The sequence below is a fragment of the Ovis aries genome, chromosome 21 (genome assembly GCF_016772045.2).
Source record: "Ovis aries strain OAR_USU_Benz2616 breed Rambouillet chromosome 21, ARS-UI_Ramb_v3.0, whole genome shotgun sequence".
NCBI classification, from domain to species: domain Eukaryota; kingdom Metazoa; phylum Chordata; class Mammalia; order Artiodactyla; family Bovidae; genus Ovis; species Ovis aries.
The window spans coordinates 21,713,485-21,729,254 of NC_056074.1; the positions used below are offsets into that span (position 1 = coordinate 21,713,485).

The 15,770-nt window shown below is 40.2% G+C and overlaps 1 protein-coding gene and 1 pseudogene across 7 annotated transcripts in view; one reads left to right on the forward strand and one right to left on the reverse strand.

The window, feature by feature from the left end:
* NELL1 (neural EGFL like 1) overlaps positions 1-15,770 on the reverse strand; it is a 1,034,396-nt gene that overhangs the window by 908,771 nt on the left and 109,855 nt on the right. The gene's annotated exons all lie outside the window — the stretch shown is intronic.
* Positions 4,532-5,998, forward strand: LOC105604021 (acidic leucine-rich nuclear phosphoprotein 32 family member B-like; annotated as a pseudogene).

Consider the following 15,770-nt stretch of genomic DNA (forward strand, 5'->3'; position numbering starts at 1 on the left):
AATTCCAGAAAAAACATCTACTGCTTCATTGACTACACTAAAGCCTTTCATCATGTGGATAAAAAATTGTTGATAATTCTTAAAGAGATGGGAATACCAGACAACCTTACCTGTCTCCTGAGAAACCTATTTGTGGCTCAAGAAGCAACCTTTAGAACCTCACATGGAACAACAGACTGGTTTAAAATTGGGAAAAGAGTATGACAAGGCTGTTTATTGTCACCCTGCTTATTTAACTTATATGCAGAGTACATCATGAGAAATGCCAGGCTGGATAAAGCACAAGCTGGAATCAAGACTGCCGGGAGAAGTATCAATAATCACTGATATGCAGATAATACCACTCTAATGGCAGAAAGTGAGAAGGAACTAAAGAGCCTCTTGATGAAGGTGAAAGAGGAGAGTGAAAATGCTGGCTTAAAACTCAACATTCAAAAAACGAAGATCATGGCATCCAGTCCCATCACTTTATGGCAAATAGATGGGAAAAAGTGGAAACAATGACAGATTTTATTTTCTTGGGCTCCAAAATCACTGCAGAAGGTGACTGCAGTCATGAAATTAAATGATGCTTGCTCCTTGGAAGGAAAGCTATGACCAACCTAGACAGCATATTAAAAAGCAGAGATATTACTTTGCTGACAAAGGTCCACATAGTCAAATCTATGGTTTTTCCAGTAGTCATATACTGATGTGGACCATAAAGAAGGCTGAGCACCAAAGAATTGATACTTTCAAATTGTAGTGCTGGAAAAGACTCTTTAGAGTCCTTTAGACTGCAAAGAGATCACACCAGTAAATCCTAAGGGAAATCAACCCTGAATATTCATTGGAAAGACTGACTGTCGCTTGAACACTTTGGCCACCTGATGTGAAGAACTGACTCATCGGAAAAAAACCCTGATGCTGGGGAAGAGTAAAGGCAGCAGGAGAAAGGGGAAACAGGATGAGATGGTTAGATAATATCACCAACTCAATGGACATGAATTTGAGAACACTCTGTGAGATAGTAAAGGACAGGGAAGCCTGGTGTGCTACAGTCCATGGGGTCGCAAAAAGCCAGATATGACTTAGTGACTGAACACCACTTCCAACAATAAGAGACTGAGGTCATCTGAAGATTGTGTCTCTTGCTTTTCATGAGAAGCTGGAAAGCTGGGACTTCAGGACAAATCATGCAAGTTTTTTTTTGTTTTTTAATTTTTACAGTGTTGTATTGGTTTCTGCCATACAACAACATGAATCAGCCATATCACACATATATCACCTCCCTCTTGAGCACCTCCCTCATCCCACCCTTCTAGGTCACCACACAGCACCAGGCTCAGTATCCTGTGTTATATAGCAACTTCTCACCAACTATCCACACAAATGCGTGCGTGTGTTGACGCTTCTTTCTCCATTCATCCCACTCACTCCCTTCCACATCGTGTCCACGAGTACATTCTCTACGTCTGCATTTCCATTCCTTCCATGCAGTTAGGTTCATCAAGACCATTTTTCTAGATTCCATATATATGAAAACACACATTTTTAAAAGTTTGCAATAACTTGATTGTTTTTAATCTTTAATAGAAAAAAATACCATGGGGGCCATTACAATGTGAGCCAAACAAAGCTCTTCTGCAAGTCAACACTAGCCTGTACTTTCAACCTTTATCCCATAAGATGAAGTCCATGTGTGTGTGTGCTTAGCCGCTCAGTCCATGCTCATCAATAGATCCTTGCTCCTGTGGGAAGCCCACCAAGATCACTGGACCACCTCTCTGCCATCCCTGCCCTGCAGGCTACACTTCAGCCCCAGGACCTCTTCCTGCGCCTCCTGACACAAACATCTTTCATCTCTGTGCCACACCCATCTTAGGGATGAGCCGCTCTGCTTCTCAGGAAAGGCAAGCATTGGTTAGAAGAGCTTCATTACTTCCAGACAGACTGATAACCTTTCAGATGGTGAATTGCTATTTCACTCCTACTAGGCTATCATTTGGAGAAAGCAAGGGCAGCCCACTCCAGTACTCTTGCCTGGAAAATCCCATGGATGGAGGAGCCTGGTAGTCTGCAGTCCATGGGGTCGCAAAGAGTCAGACACAACTGAGCAACCTCACTTTCACTTTTCACTTTCATGCACTGGAGAAGGAAATGGCAGCCCACTCCAGTGTTCTTGCCTGGAGAATCCCAGGGACAGGGGAGCCTGGCAGGCTGCCGTCTATGGGGTCACACAGAGTCGGACATGACTGAAGTGACTTAGCAGTAGCAGACTATCATTGACTTCCTTGGTGGCTCAGACGGTTAAGTGCCTGCCTGCAATGTGGGAGACCCGGGTTCCATCCCTGGGTCGGGAAAATCCCCTGGAGAAGGAAGCAACCCACTCTAGTACTCTTGCCTGGAAAATCCCATGGATTTTACAGAGGATCCTGGTAGGCTATAGTCCATGGGACCTCAAAGACACGACTGAGTGACTTCACTTTCACTTTCAGGCTATCACTATTGGCAATGAATTCAATCAATTGGTGAGGAGGTACCTAAAATTTAAAAACAAAAAACAAAAAAAAAAAAAAAGACTAGGTTCATCTGCTCATTTGCTCTACCAAAAATGTAATTATAGTTTCACATACTGTGAAATTATATTTTGATTTCCAAGAAACAGATCTAATGGATACTTTTTACATATAGCATGTGTTCCATAAATGATTTTTGACCAGAAATGATATGGCCTGTGTAAGCATCTCACTTTGACATTTATTAAGCACTTTTCCTCACAATGCAAAAATGTCACAGCAGCTATTATTACATTAGCTTCACATCTAGAGTCACTCCCTCACTTTGCCCTCTATTTATAACACCCCATACACACCAGCCTCAGTCTAGTCCCTGAGAGCACCAAGCTGGCTTCCGCCACAGGACCTTTGTACTGACTCTCCTATACCTTCTTTCCAGTTTTCTCATAACTGGCTTCTTCTTAGGTTCAGTTCAAATGCCTCATCTTCATAGGCCTGTCTGGCCTCTTCCCCATGGCCCGCCACTCATCTCTCTGATTATTTTCTTCCGTGACACGTACAGTTCCATATGTTTATATATCTACCATCTAATTCACCCCACTAGAAGGCAAGCTCCCTGAAGTCAGACTTTCAGCAAAGCCTCTTCCCTATGCCAGAATCCACCTTCCTGCCGAAGATTAGTATCTGACACAGACTAGTATCTGAGGAATAATGAAAGAATTCCAATTTAACAGATAACTCAGGGAATTATCTGAGGCTCAGGGAAGGGCCTGCCCAGGGTCTCCTGGATATTCACTGAGAGAGCAGAGGTTTGAACCCAAGTCTTCTGACTTGTGCCATCAATCCTTTCACAGTGCCACCCTCATCACTAGTTTGGCAGTCTGGAATGCCTTTCACCTGGAACTCAGAGGTCAGGGGGTTAAATCTTCCAGTAGTGACAAGGCCCTTTTCTCCACATTGCTCTCTGCACAACCAAATGAGTGACTACCTATTACCCAGGCATTCAAGTGTTTCACAACTACTAATTCTAAACAAAGTCCAAGATGACAGTTTAAATTCTCTAGAACTGCAATGAACAAATAAATTTTATGCATAAATATTAATGAAATTGTGACTTTTTTTTACTAAGAAAGTAAAGGTTAATGGCTGTATTTGCCGGTTTCCCATTTCTCAAACACTAAGCAATCCAGAATCTAATAAGCATATTTACAAGCATGAGCAATTTACTCAAAACATTATACTCTCTTGCTGTGACACTTCTTGTCCTCAATTAAGGTCAAAAATTATCTGAGCAGCTTCATTTCTTCCAACAAAGATTTAAATTTTATTTAATTAGTATGTTCCTGAAAAAAAAAAAAAACCTATTTTCTTAACAGGTGAGCCTTCCATTCATTTATTTCTGTATGAAAATTACTACTTTCTAATGCTCACCACAGCCTTTAAACTTTCCCTTGAAACTATCCGCACTCTGCTAGAGGTAAAGATAAAATGATGAAAAACGCTGGTCCCATGTGTCTTGTCTCCTCTCATTTAGAAGCATCTCCCAAGAAAAAGAAATGCAAAAACCAAAAATGGCTGTCTGAGGAGGCCTTACAAATAGCTGTGAAAAGAAGAGAAGTGAAAAGCAAAGGAGAAAAGGAAAGATAGATCCATTTAAATGCAGAGTTCCAAAGAATAGCAAGGAGAGATAAGAAAGCCTTCCTCAGCAATCAATGCGAAGAAATGGAGGAAAACAACAAAATGGGAAAGACTAGAGATCTCTTCAAGAAAATTAGATACCAAGGGAACATTTCATGCAAGATGGGCTCAGTAAAGGACAGAAATGGTATGGACCTGAGGAAGCAGAAGATATTAAGAAGAGGTGGCAAGAATACGCAGAACTGTACAAAAAAGATCTTCACAACCAAGATAATCATGAAGGTGTGATGACTCACGCTCACCTAGAGCCGGACATCCTGGAATGTGAAGTCAAGTGGGCCTTAAGAAGCATCGCTATGGAGCAGCCACCCGCGCCGCGTCGCGGGTTTAAGCGCAGTGCGGGGCCGCGGCCGGGGGCGGCGGTAGTGAGACCAGAGCTGCGCTCCAGCCCCCTTTTCGCTCCATGGTTTCTCTCCGCTCCCGCCAGTAACTTGGCTCCGGGGGCTCCGCTCGCCTGCCCGCACGCCGCCCGCCACCCAGGACCGCGCCGTCGGCCTGTGCCGCGAGCAGACCGCTTCCGACGGCCCTCGCTGCGCAGGCTGGGACGCCTCTCCCGCCTCCGCCCCCGCCGCGGAAAGTTACGTTTGAAGAGGGGGGAAGAGAGAGAAACATGGACGTGAAGAGGAGGATCCACCTGGAGCTGAGGAACCGGACCCCGGCAGCTGAAAAAGAACTAATTCAGTTGGAAAATAAGGGATGAGGAAGAGTGAATTGGCCCCCAAAGTTGTCATGTATCTTCAAGCAGAAGACCAAGTAACTGTGCCTTGGATCAAATAGTGGTTCGAGAACTTGTCCTGGACAATTGCAAATCAAATGATGGGAAAATTGAGGGCTTAACAGCTGAATTTGTGAACTTAGAGTTCCTCAGTTTAATAAATGTAGGCTTGATTTCCGTTTCAAATCTTCCCAAACTACCTAAATTGAAAAAGCTTGAGCTCAGTGACAATAGAATCTGTGGAGGTCTGGATACGTTAGCAGAAAAACTTCCAAATCTTACACATCTAAACTTAAGTGGAAATAAACTGAAAGATATCAGCACCCTGGAACCTTTGAAAAAGCTGGAATGTCTAAAGAGCCTGGATCTGTTTAACTGAGGTTACTAACCTGAATGACTACCGAGAGAGTGTCTTCAAGCTCCTGCCCCAGCTGACCTATCTGGATGGCTATGACCGAGAGGGTCGTGAAGCCCCAGATTCAGGTGCCCACGTGGATGGTGGGGATGAAGAAGAGGATGAAGAAGGAGAAGATGAGGATCAGGAGGAGGATGAAGATGGTGAGGAAGAAGAGTTTGATGATGAAGAGGATGATGAAGACGAAGATGTAGAAGGGGAGGAGGATGAAGATGAAGTCAGTGGGGAGGAAGAAGAATTTGGACATGATGGAGAAGTTGATGAAGAGGATGAAGATGAGGATGAGGATGAAGATGAAGAAGAGGAAGAAAGCGGGAAAGGTGAAAAGAGGAAGAGAGAAACAGATGATGAAGGAGAAGGTGATTAATAAGACCCCAATAACCTGCAAAAAAAGAACTGTTCGGTATTGGTTGGACTGCTGACATGGATTTGGTAGCTTTTTTTTTTTTTTTTAAGAAAAATAAAAGGGTAGCTGTGATACAAACCCCAGGACACCCACCCACCCAAAGAGCCAAAGAATAGTTCCTGTGACATTCCACCTTCCTCCATTTAGTCCCTCTTGGAAATCCACCACCAAGCTTGGGGACTTCACCCCAACAAAATTGTAAGCGTTGTTAGGTTTTTGTGTAAGACTTGCTGAAGCGTGGATAGCTGTGATTGATGAGTCAACTGTCCATGGCTACCAGTTACACCAAGATTGTAACAGCATTTTTACTTTCTGTACCACAAAGATTTGTAAATAAAATCTTAACATTTTGGGTCAAAAAAAAAAAAAAAAGGCATCACTATGAACAAAGCTCGTCAAGGCAATGGAATTCCAGTTCAGCTATTTCAAATCCTGAAAGATGATGCTGTGGAAGTGCTGCACTCAATATGCCAGCAAGTTTGGAAAACGCAGCAGTGGCCACAGGATTGGAAAAGGTCGGTTTTCATTCCCATCACAAAGAAAGGCAATGCCAAAGAATGTTCAAGCTACCACACAATTGCACTCATCTCACACACTAGTAAAGTAATGCTCAAAATTCTCCAAGCCAGGTTTCGGCAATACGTGAACCGTGGACTTCCAGATGTACAAGCTGGGTTTAGAAAAGGCAGAGGAACCAGAGATCAAATTGCCAGCATCCGCTGGATCATGGAAAAAGCAAGAGAGTTCCAGAAAAACATCTATTTCTGCTTTATTGACTATGCCAAAGCCTTTGACTGTGTGGATCACAATAAACTGTGGAAAATTCTGAAAGAGATGGGAATACCAGACCATCTGACCTGCCTCTTGAGAAACCTGTATGCAGGTCAGGAAGCCACAGTTAGAACTGGACATGGAACAACAGACTGTTTCTGAATAGGAAAAGGAGTACATCAAGGCTATATATTTTCACCCTGCTTATTTAACTTATATGCAGAGTACATCATGAAAAACGCTGGGCTGGATGAAGCACAAGCTGGACACAAGATTGCTGGGAGAAATATCAATAATCTCAGATATGCAGATGACACCACCCTTATGGCAGAAAGCGAAGAACTAAAGAGCCTCTTGATAAAAGTAAAAGAGGAGAGTGAAAAGGCTGGCTTAAAGTTCAACATTGAGAAAATTAAGATCATGGCATCTGGTCCCATCACTTCATGGTAAACAGATGGGGCAACAATAGAAACAATGAGAGACTTTATTTTCTTGGGCTCCAAAATCACTGCAGATGGTGATTTGTAGCCATGAAATTAAAAGATGCTTACTCCTTAAAAGGGAAGTTATGACCAACCTAGACAGCATATTAAAAATTAGAGCCATTACTTTGCCAACAAAGATCCATCTAGTCAAGGCTATGGTTTTTCCAGTAGTCATGTATGGATCTGAGAGTTGGACAATAAAGAAAACAGAGCACCAAAGAATTTGAGCTGTGGTGTTGGAGAAGACTCTTGAGAGTCCCTTGGACTGCAAGGAAATCCAACCAGTGCATCCAAAAGAAGATCAGTCCTGGGTGTCCATTGGAAGGACTGATGTTGAAGCTGAAACTCCAATACTTTGGCCACGTGATCCAAAGAGCTGACTCATTTGAAAAGACCCTGATGCTGGGAAAGACTGAGGGCAGGAGGAGAAGGGGATGACAGAGGATGAGATGGTTGGATGGCATCACTGACTCAATGGACATGAGTTTGTGTAGGCTCCAGGAGTTGGTGATGGACAGGGAGGTCTGGAGTGCTGCAGTCCATGGGGTCTTAACCAGAGATGGCTGAGCGACTGCACTGAACTAGATAGTACGTATGTAAGTTTTGTCTGCTCTTTCCTTCTTCAAGAAGAAGCTTCCTTCCAGAAAGAGGTGATCCCGTTTCCCAGAGAATATCTCCCATCTATTCTTACCCTTTTCAGCTTTTCTCTATTTTGGTTAATTTAACTAAAAATTTGAGCAAATTAAACTCAAGGAACTATACACTATGTGACATGCAAACACAAGGATAAAAAAGTCATACCACCTCCTCCTGTCTGCTCAGAGCACAGTACCTCCCAGTAGCCCAAGTCAGAACCTGGGGCATCACCCTCCCTCTCTGTCTCCCACAATATCCAACACAACTACAGCCAGTTCACACCACCTCCTAACTGTCTCTTAAATTAATCCATTTCTCTCCATCTGCACCACCATTATTGGACACAGCCCAGGTCTCCATCCTCTTGAATCCTGATTCTGGAAAGCTTCAGCAACCTTCTAACTGGCCTTTCATCTCCAGTTTTGCCTCTTCCATGCAGTTCTCCACTAAGCAGCAGATGTGATTTTTCTAAAATACAAATCTAATCATGGCACACCTGTACTTAGGTCCCTTCCATGACTCCTCATTGCTCTTGGAGCAAAGGCTAAGCCCGATGAATAGCTTAGAAGGCCATTCACAGTCCAGCCTCGTGCTTAACTCTCTGGTTCACTTCTGGCCACACCTCACCCCTACGTCCCTACCTATGCTCTGCCCACTCTCCAACAACATGGCATTTTTCTTTAATGAATTTAACCCACCATGATCGGTCTCATCTCTCACCCACTCACTCACGCTTCATTCAGAACTCTGTTCTGTGTTCATCATCTTCTGGCTGATTTCTACTTATTATACTTTGCCTCTTAAGCATAACCCTCATTGAGAAGGCTTTCCAATCTCTTTTGGGAAAATCAAGGTATTCTGCTCTGTGCTCCCTACATTCCTAGCAGGGCACTAACCACACTTTGTGGTGCTTCACTGATTATCTCTATCCCTGCATGCCTCACAGTTGTAGCCCAGTATCTACCACCACACAAGATATGTGATAGATTTTCATTAATATTTCCTGAATGTTATTGATGAAGGGGTTTACAGTCTAATAAGAACACAGTTCTAAATCTACAACCTCCCCAAATTTATTTGCAAAGTGACAACCTACTTGTATACTTTGAAAACAGCATAGAGAGATCTGCATTTGGTCAAGATTCCAATTTGAACTTGATTCTTTCCTTCCCAACTGTAAGCAATTTAACAACTGAAGTCACCTACTTTTTTTTTTAATATAAGCTTTATGCTATTTATCCTTGAAGAATTAAACTTGAGTTTATATAAGAGCTTTAATTTCTAAAAATGTACTGCTAATCATCCATGAAAAAGCTTTTCTCTTGGGTTATGTTCAAAACAGGTAATACTCTTCTAGAATTCCTTTCACTTCCTAGCCCTCCATTCTGACAGGCTTCAATAAATTGTCTGAAACCGCAAAATAATTTACATATTAGCATAAATCATCCATAATTAGGAAGGCAAATCTGCAGCTTAGAAACTACCAAATGCATTCCATTAGGACAACCACTCTTTCTAGATTATACATAACAATGTCTTAATGTGAAAACCTAAACACTATTTCAAATGATGAGGAATTGCCAGTATCTACCTTTTTCACTTCTGAAGAATTTGGGAAGGTATGAGGAAGTATCTACCCAAAAAAAAACCCTGAGGAGAGAAAGGGTAATGATATTTGTTGAGTGCCTAGAAAAATGAGACATGAGGAAACATTCACCTAAACACTCCTGCTGAATCCTCCCAATAACGATGACATTAGGCTTCCTAGATGATGCTAGTGGTAAAGAATCTAGCCGCCAATGCAAGAGACTCAGGGTCTATTCCGGAGCCAGGAAGACCCCCCTCCTAAAGTAAGAAACGGCCACCCACTCAGCATTCTTACCTGGGAAATCCCATGAACAAAGGAGCCTAGTGGGCTATAGTCCGTGAGGTTGCAAAGAATCGGACACAACTGAGTGTGCACACACACACACACATACACAACATCATTAACTTCACTTTCCATAAAAGAACACCAAGGTTGAGGTAAATTAAAAGCAACTGCGAAAGCTCACACATCTGATAGCTGATAGACTTGGGAACTGAACCCACATCAATCCGGCATCAAAGTAGAAAGCTCTTTCCGCCACAAGAGCTACAACAACTTAAGAGTTATTTTGTATTTCAAAAGTTTTTTAAAAGGAGATGCCTTCTTAGCAAGTCAAAAATGTCCTCTTCATTTCACAACAGTGTTCCACAGTAAGCTTTTTTCTTAGACCCCCAACTTTCAGATTCCTGGCTAATTATGTTTAGATTAAATTTTATCTATAATTTAGGAGTAAAATTGAAAACCCAGAAGATTTACCATTATATCTTATAGAGTTGCATATACTGGCAGAACGTTCAATTAGATTTAATCCATGTTAATTAAGCTTTCCATTTTAACAAAGCTCTTTATTAACATACTTTAATCAGGAAAAATAAACATTAAATCTGCATTGCTATTAAGATAGCTCAGCAAGACATTCGTCTTTGTCACTCTACCAATGTGCTCAACTGGTACTATTAAAAAAATTCATCAAATTAGAAATACAGGCAAGAATAACAGAGTGCCCATTCCACTACATAAAAGAGTCTATTTCGATTATTACCTCCAGGTATGTTTGCAATTGTCTTTATATTTAAGCTTTCCGATTCATTTTATCTACTCACTCAAGACAATCAGGGGAACTCAACTGACTCAGTTTCCAAGGGAGTTTCTAGATACCATTGTGCCAAGTAGTTCATTCCTGGTTTAAGGAATCATCTCCCAAATGATCCACTTCCGGCTGCTGGAATCCCGCCAGGTGAGAGAGATGCCTGCCTTTAGCTAGAAGGAACCTCAGCCACTGAAAGAACTCTTCCGCCATTGATTCAATAACGGCCTTGCGTGAGAAGAGGTGGAAGCCTGGCAGACACTGGAAGCAGTGATTTCCAAAACAGTAAATGCAGCTTTGCTGGATGACAGAAAAGGCACTGGATGATGGCTTGCCGTGGTGCACATGGGGGAGAGTGTTCAGATTCAAAATGTGGTTCCCCATGGTGCTTCACCGGCAAAGGTGACTTTTCACTGGAAACTGAACACTACCAGGAGGTTTGGGTGATTGATACTGTTTTCTTAAACCAGTGAACTAAAATGGCTGTTTGCTCATCTGGCCACTTCCCAGCATCCACCTTCCCCCCAGCATCAAATTTCCACCTTATCACCACCATCATGGCTTTTTGTTTTTTAAAGTACAGCCAACAAATACTTCTTTTTTTCCCCAAAACTTTAGACTTTTCACTTTGTATTGGGGTATAGCCAATTAACAATGTTTTGGTAGTTTCAAGTGAACAGTGAAGGGACTCAGCCATACATATATATGTATCTATTCTCCCCCAAAACTCCCTCCCATCCAGACTGGCATATAGCATTGGGTAGAGTTCCATGTGCTGTACAATAGGCCCTTGCTTGTTATCCACTTTAAACACAGCAGGGTGGCACACACTTCCAGTCCTGTCCAGAAATCCCAAGGAGCTACTCGTTTCCGTCTCCAGGTACCCCCACCTTTGCCCTCTCCACCGTCCTGTGCAACCTCCCACATATAGTACATCAGGGGCAGCATCTATTCCAGGGGCAATACATTCCATGCGAAGCTTGGGAATCAGACATGTCATTTCTGAGCAGCCCTAAGCAGAGCCAAAGAAAAGGAATCATCTGTCTGCTTAGTATTAACAGTTGCTAATTACATACCGTGTGCCTCTGAGTACCACCTGGCAAAAACCCCTGTGAGATGCAGTCTCTCACCTGTGCTATTATCATTATTTGGGCACAGACCACATTCCGAACAATCAAGACAGAGACCACCTAGTTACTCCAGTAACCAGGCTTCCTCATCCTTGGCACACAGTTAGAACCAATTTCCCAGCAATGGTCAGTAAAGTGTGGTACAGGCAATGCATGACACTTCCAGGATTAGCCCTTAAAGCTATCCAGGGAGATTATGACAAAAGTCTAATCATAGTAGAGGCTGTTAATCTGTCTCTCTCAGAATGTCATAGTTCAAGGTCATAAAATAAAACAGTTGAATAACGCAACTAAGATGCTACACAAAGGTTTATCTGTGTACACACAAACTGCACATCCTTTTAAGATGTTTCCCCTCAGAAAATAAAAGTAGTGAGTACGTACAGATACCAGAAAAGGTTTTCACTCTCATTATCTTACAGCACATATTATACATCTTTAATTAACCATAAAAACCAGAAGTCATCCATTAAGTACTTCATTTAATCACTTCAAAATTTTTAAATATTCCTCTAACTTAGATCAAAAAGAGTGAGTTAAACTGAAATTTAAAAACTATAGAAAAAACTGAAAGTGAAAACAGTATATAGCAGTATCCATGGCTGTGTTCAAACTGATACTCATAGGAAAATATAAAGTCTTCAGTGATTTTACCAGTAAACAGAAACTACTGAAAGCAAATGAACTAAACATCAAAGGAGCCAGTAAAAATACCAAAGTGATTGAAAAAGAGGCAAGAAGAAAAAAATCAATGAATTTAAAGTGAAAAAAATAGCAGACCTCAATTAAACTTAAGAACCGTTTCATTAAAAAGGTCAATAAATTACACAATCCATGATAAGCTTCACCAAGAAGGAAATATACATATTTCCTATTACAAGTTAATGAAGAAATAACCACAAATATAAAATTTTTATTAAGTAAAGGAATATAATGTCCAACTATTTGCCCAAAAGAGGGAAATCTCAATAAAATACATGATTTCAACAAAATGTAAATTGGTCCACAGAAGAGTCTAAAATTAATTAAATAGAACAATACCATAAAAGAGATGAGAAATGAACACTTTCAGTAATAAAAGATTTCTCAGCCTCCCCAAACACAAATTATCAGCCCACATTATTTTCAGGCAAATTCTATCAGAAACATTTATAAAAGAGGTATTGCCTCTATATTTAAACCAGTCTAGAGCATAAAATTCAAAAAGCTTTGAATTAAATCATGTAGTCAGAAAAACCTACTCTATCTCACGAGGTAAAAAGTATTTAATGAGTTTAAAGTGTTTAGAACAATGTCTAGCATTTATCAGCACTTAAATCATTACCATTTTATTATTATTATTAATATTGATGCAAAAATCTTAAACATTCAGTTCAGTTCAGTCGCTCAGTCATGTCCGACTCTTTGCAACCCCATGAATCGCAGCACGCCAGGCCTCCCTGTCCATCACCATCTCCCGGAGTTCACTCAGACTCACGTCCAACGAGCCCGTGATGCCATCCAGCTATCTCATCCTCTGTCGTCCCCTTCTCCTCCTTCCCCCAATCTCTCCCAGCATCAGAGTCTTTTCCAATGAGTCAACTCTTCTCATGAGGTGGCCAAAGTACAGGAGCTTCTGCTTTAGCATCATTCCTTCCAAAGAAATCCCAGGGCTGATCTCCTTCAGAATGGACTGGTTGGATCTCCCTGCAGTCCAAGGGACCCTCAAGAGTCTTCTCCAACATTAGTAAATATAAATTTAAGGATTTCATAAATAATTCAACTTTATGGACTCAATGTAATTAATGTTAATAAATGAAAGAAAAAAATAATTATTTCAAAAGGTACCCAGAGAAGGTGTTTAATAAAATGTTACAGCTGTTCATAATTTTTGGCCTTTTTAAATCAGATGATGATTTTATGTGTGTGTATATATACAAAACACACACACATATATATACTATATATACACATATATATAAGCGAGATTGATTTAATAACATGTAACAGCCGTTCATGATCATTTGACCTTCTGGTAAATCAGGAACAGAACTAAGTTTCCTTTACATGGTAACGTATATGTGTGTATATATGTATATATACATATGCACATGTAAGATAGATTAGAAACTGTCATAGAAACTGTCAGACATTATATTAAACAGATGAGGAAAACATTAAGATAGTATTGTCTGCTGCTTCTATCTGACTTTAATGAGGACCTTTAATCTCAAGAGTCTAGCCAGTATCGTAAGACAAGAAAAAGGGATAGCTACTGTAAATACTGGAATGAGAGAGACAAAACTCATTATTATCAAGTTACAAAACAGTATATTTAAAAGCAAGGGGGATCATCTGAAAAAAACAAAATAATTTAAATGCCTAGTGCCTGTGGACTAAGTCACTTCAGTCATGTCCAACTCTTTGCAGCCCTGTAGACTATAATCCGCCAGGCTCCTCTGCCCATAGGGATTCTCCAGGCAAGAATACTGGAGTGGGTTGCCATGCCCTCCTCCAGGGGATCTTCCCAACCCAGGGATCAAACCCGGGTCTCCTGCATTGCAGGCAGATTCTTTGCCATCTGAGTAAGCCACCAGAGAAGCAAACGCCTAGTACATGATACATAATCAACAAACGTTAGCTTAAAAAAAAAACTATTCCACATAACTCACATAGCCTAAAAGTCTAATACAAAAATCAGACCAAAGGCATCAAAAGAAAACTACAAATCATTCTTTCTCATGAATAGAGATACAAAAATTAATATACTATCAAATCAAATCCAGGAACATATGAAAAGAACTATATCCCACATGACTAAGTGGGATTTATCCCAGGTATGAAATCTTGGTATAATGTCCAAAATCAACTAGTATAATATCCCACATCAATAGAATAGGATAAAACTACATGATCATCTTGATAGATACAGAAAAGCACTTGAAAAAAGTTAATACTCTTTCATGATAGGAAACACTCAAACTAGAAATGGAAGAGAACTTCCTCCACCTGGTAAAAGCATGTTAGGAACAGAAGGAAATTTCTTCAACCTGGTTGAGAGCATCTGAGAAAATCTACAACTAACATCACACTTCATAGTGAAAAATTGAAAGCTTTCCTCCTTAAGATCAGAAACAAGACTATCTGTCCCTATCACTTCTAGTCAACATTGTACTGGAAGTTCCACTCAGAGCAATTAGTCAAGAAAATAAAAGACATTCAGATAAGACAGAAATAAAACTATTTGTAGATGATTTGATCTTTTAAGTAAAAATTTTCAAGAAATTCTTTAAAAAATTATTAGAATAAATCAGCAAAGCTGCAGGACACAAGATTAATATGCAAAGATCACTTTGGATTTCTATAAAGCAGCAATAAGCAGACATGAAATTAGTACTGACATTTACAATGGCATCAAAAAGAATATTTAATATACATTTTTTAAAAAACATTAACAAAAGTCATGCAAAATTTATACTCTGAAACTACAAAACACTGTTGGAAAAAAATAAACACCATCTAAATAAATGGAAAGACATTTTATGTCTATCAATCAGTTGACTTAATATTGTTCAGATGGCAATACCCCCCACCCTGATCTATAGATTCAGTGCAATCCCTTTCAAAGTCCAGCTGATACTTTTGCAGAAATTGAAAAGCTGGTCGTAATACTCATATGAAAATTCAAGAGAACTGAACTAGCCAAAACAATCTTGAAAAGGAAGAAACAAAGTTGCAGGACTCACACTTATCAATTTCAAAACTTAACACAAAGCCAAATAATCAGAACAGTCCTGGCATAAGAACAAGCATATATATCAATGGAATAGAATTTGAGAGTCCAGAAATAAACCGTCCTATTTATGTGCAATTGATCTTCAACAAGCTTACCAAGAAAATTCATTGGCCTTCAACTAACGGTGCAGGGACAACTAGCTTTCTGCATACAAAACATCAAGTTGGACCACTACCTCACACCACAGAGAAAACGGACTCAAAATCTATCAAAGATTGAAATATAAATATTAAGCCTATAAAACTCTTTAAAGAAATTATATGCAGTAGATCTTCAGACTCGGGATTAGGCAATGGTTTCTTCAAAAAGAAGTACAAGCAACAAAAGAAAAACTGAACATCAAATTTAACAACTTTTTAGCCTCCAAGTATATTATGAAGAAAATGATATAATCTGCAGAATGGGGGGGGGGGAATCTATAAATCATACGTAATAAGGGACTTGTACCTATAAAACAACTAATACAAAATCATAAAGACAAACAACCCAATTAGAAATGGACAAATGATCTGAATAGACAATTTTCCAAAGAGGATATATATAGCAGCCAATAAGTGCCTGAAAAG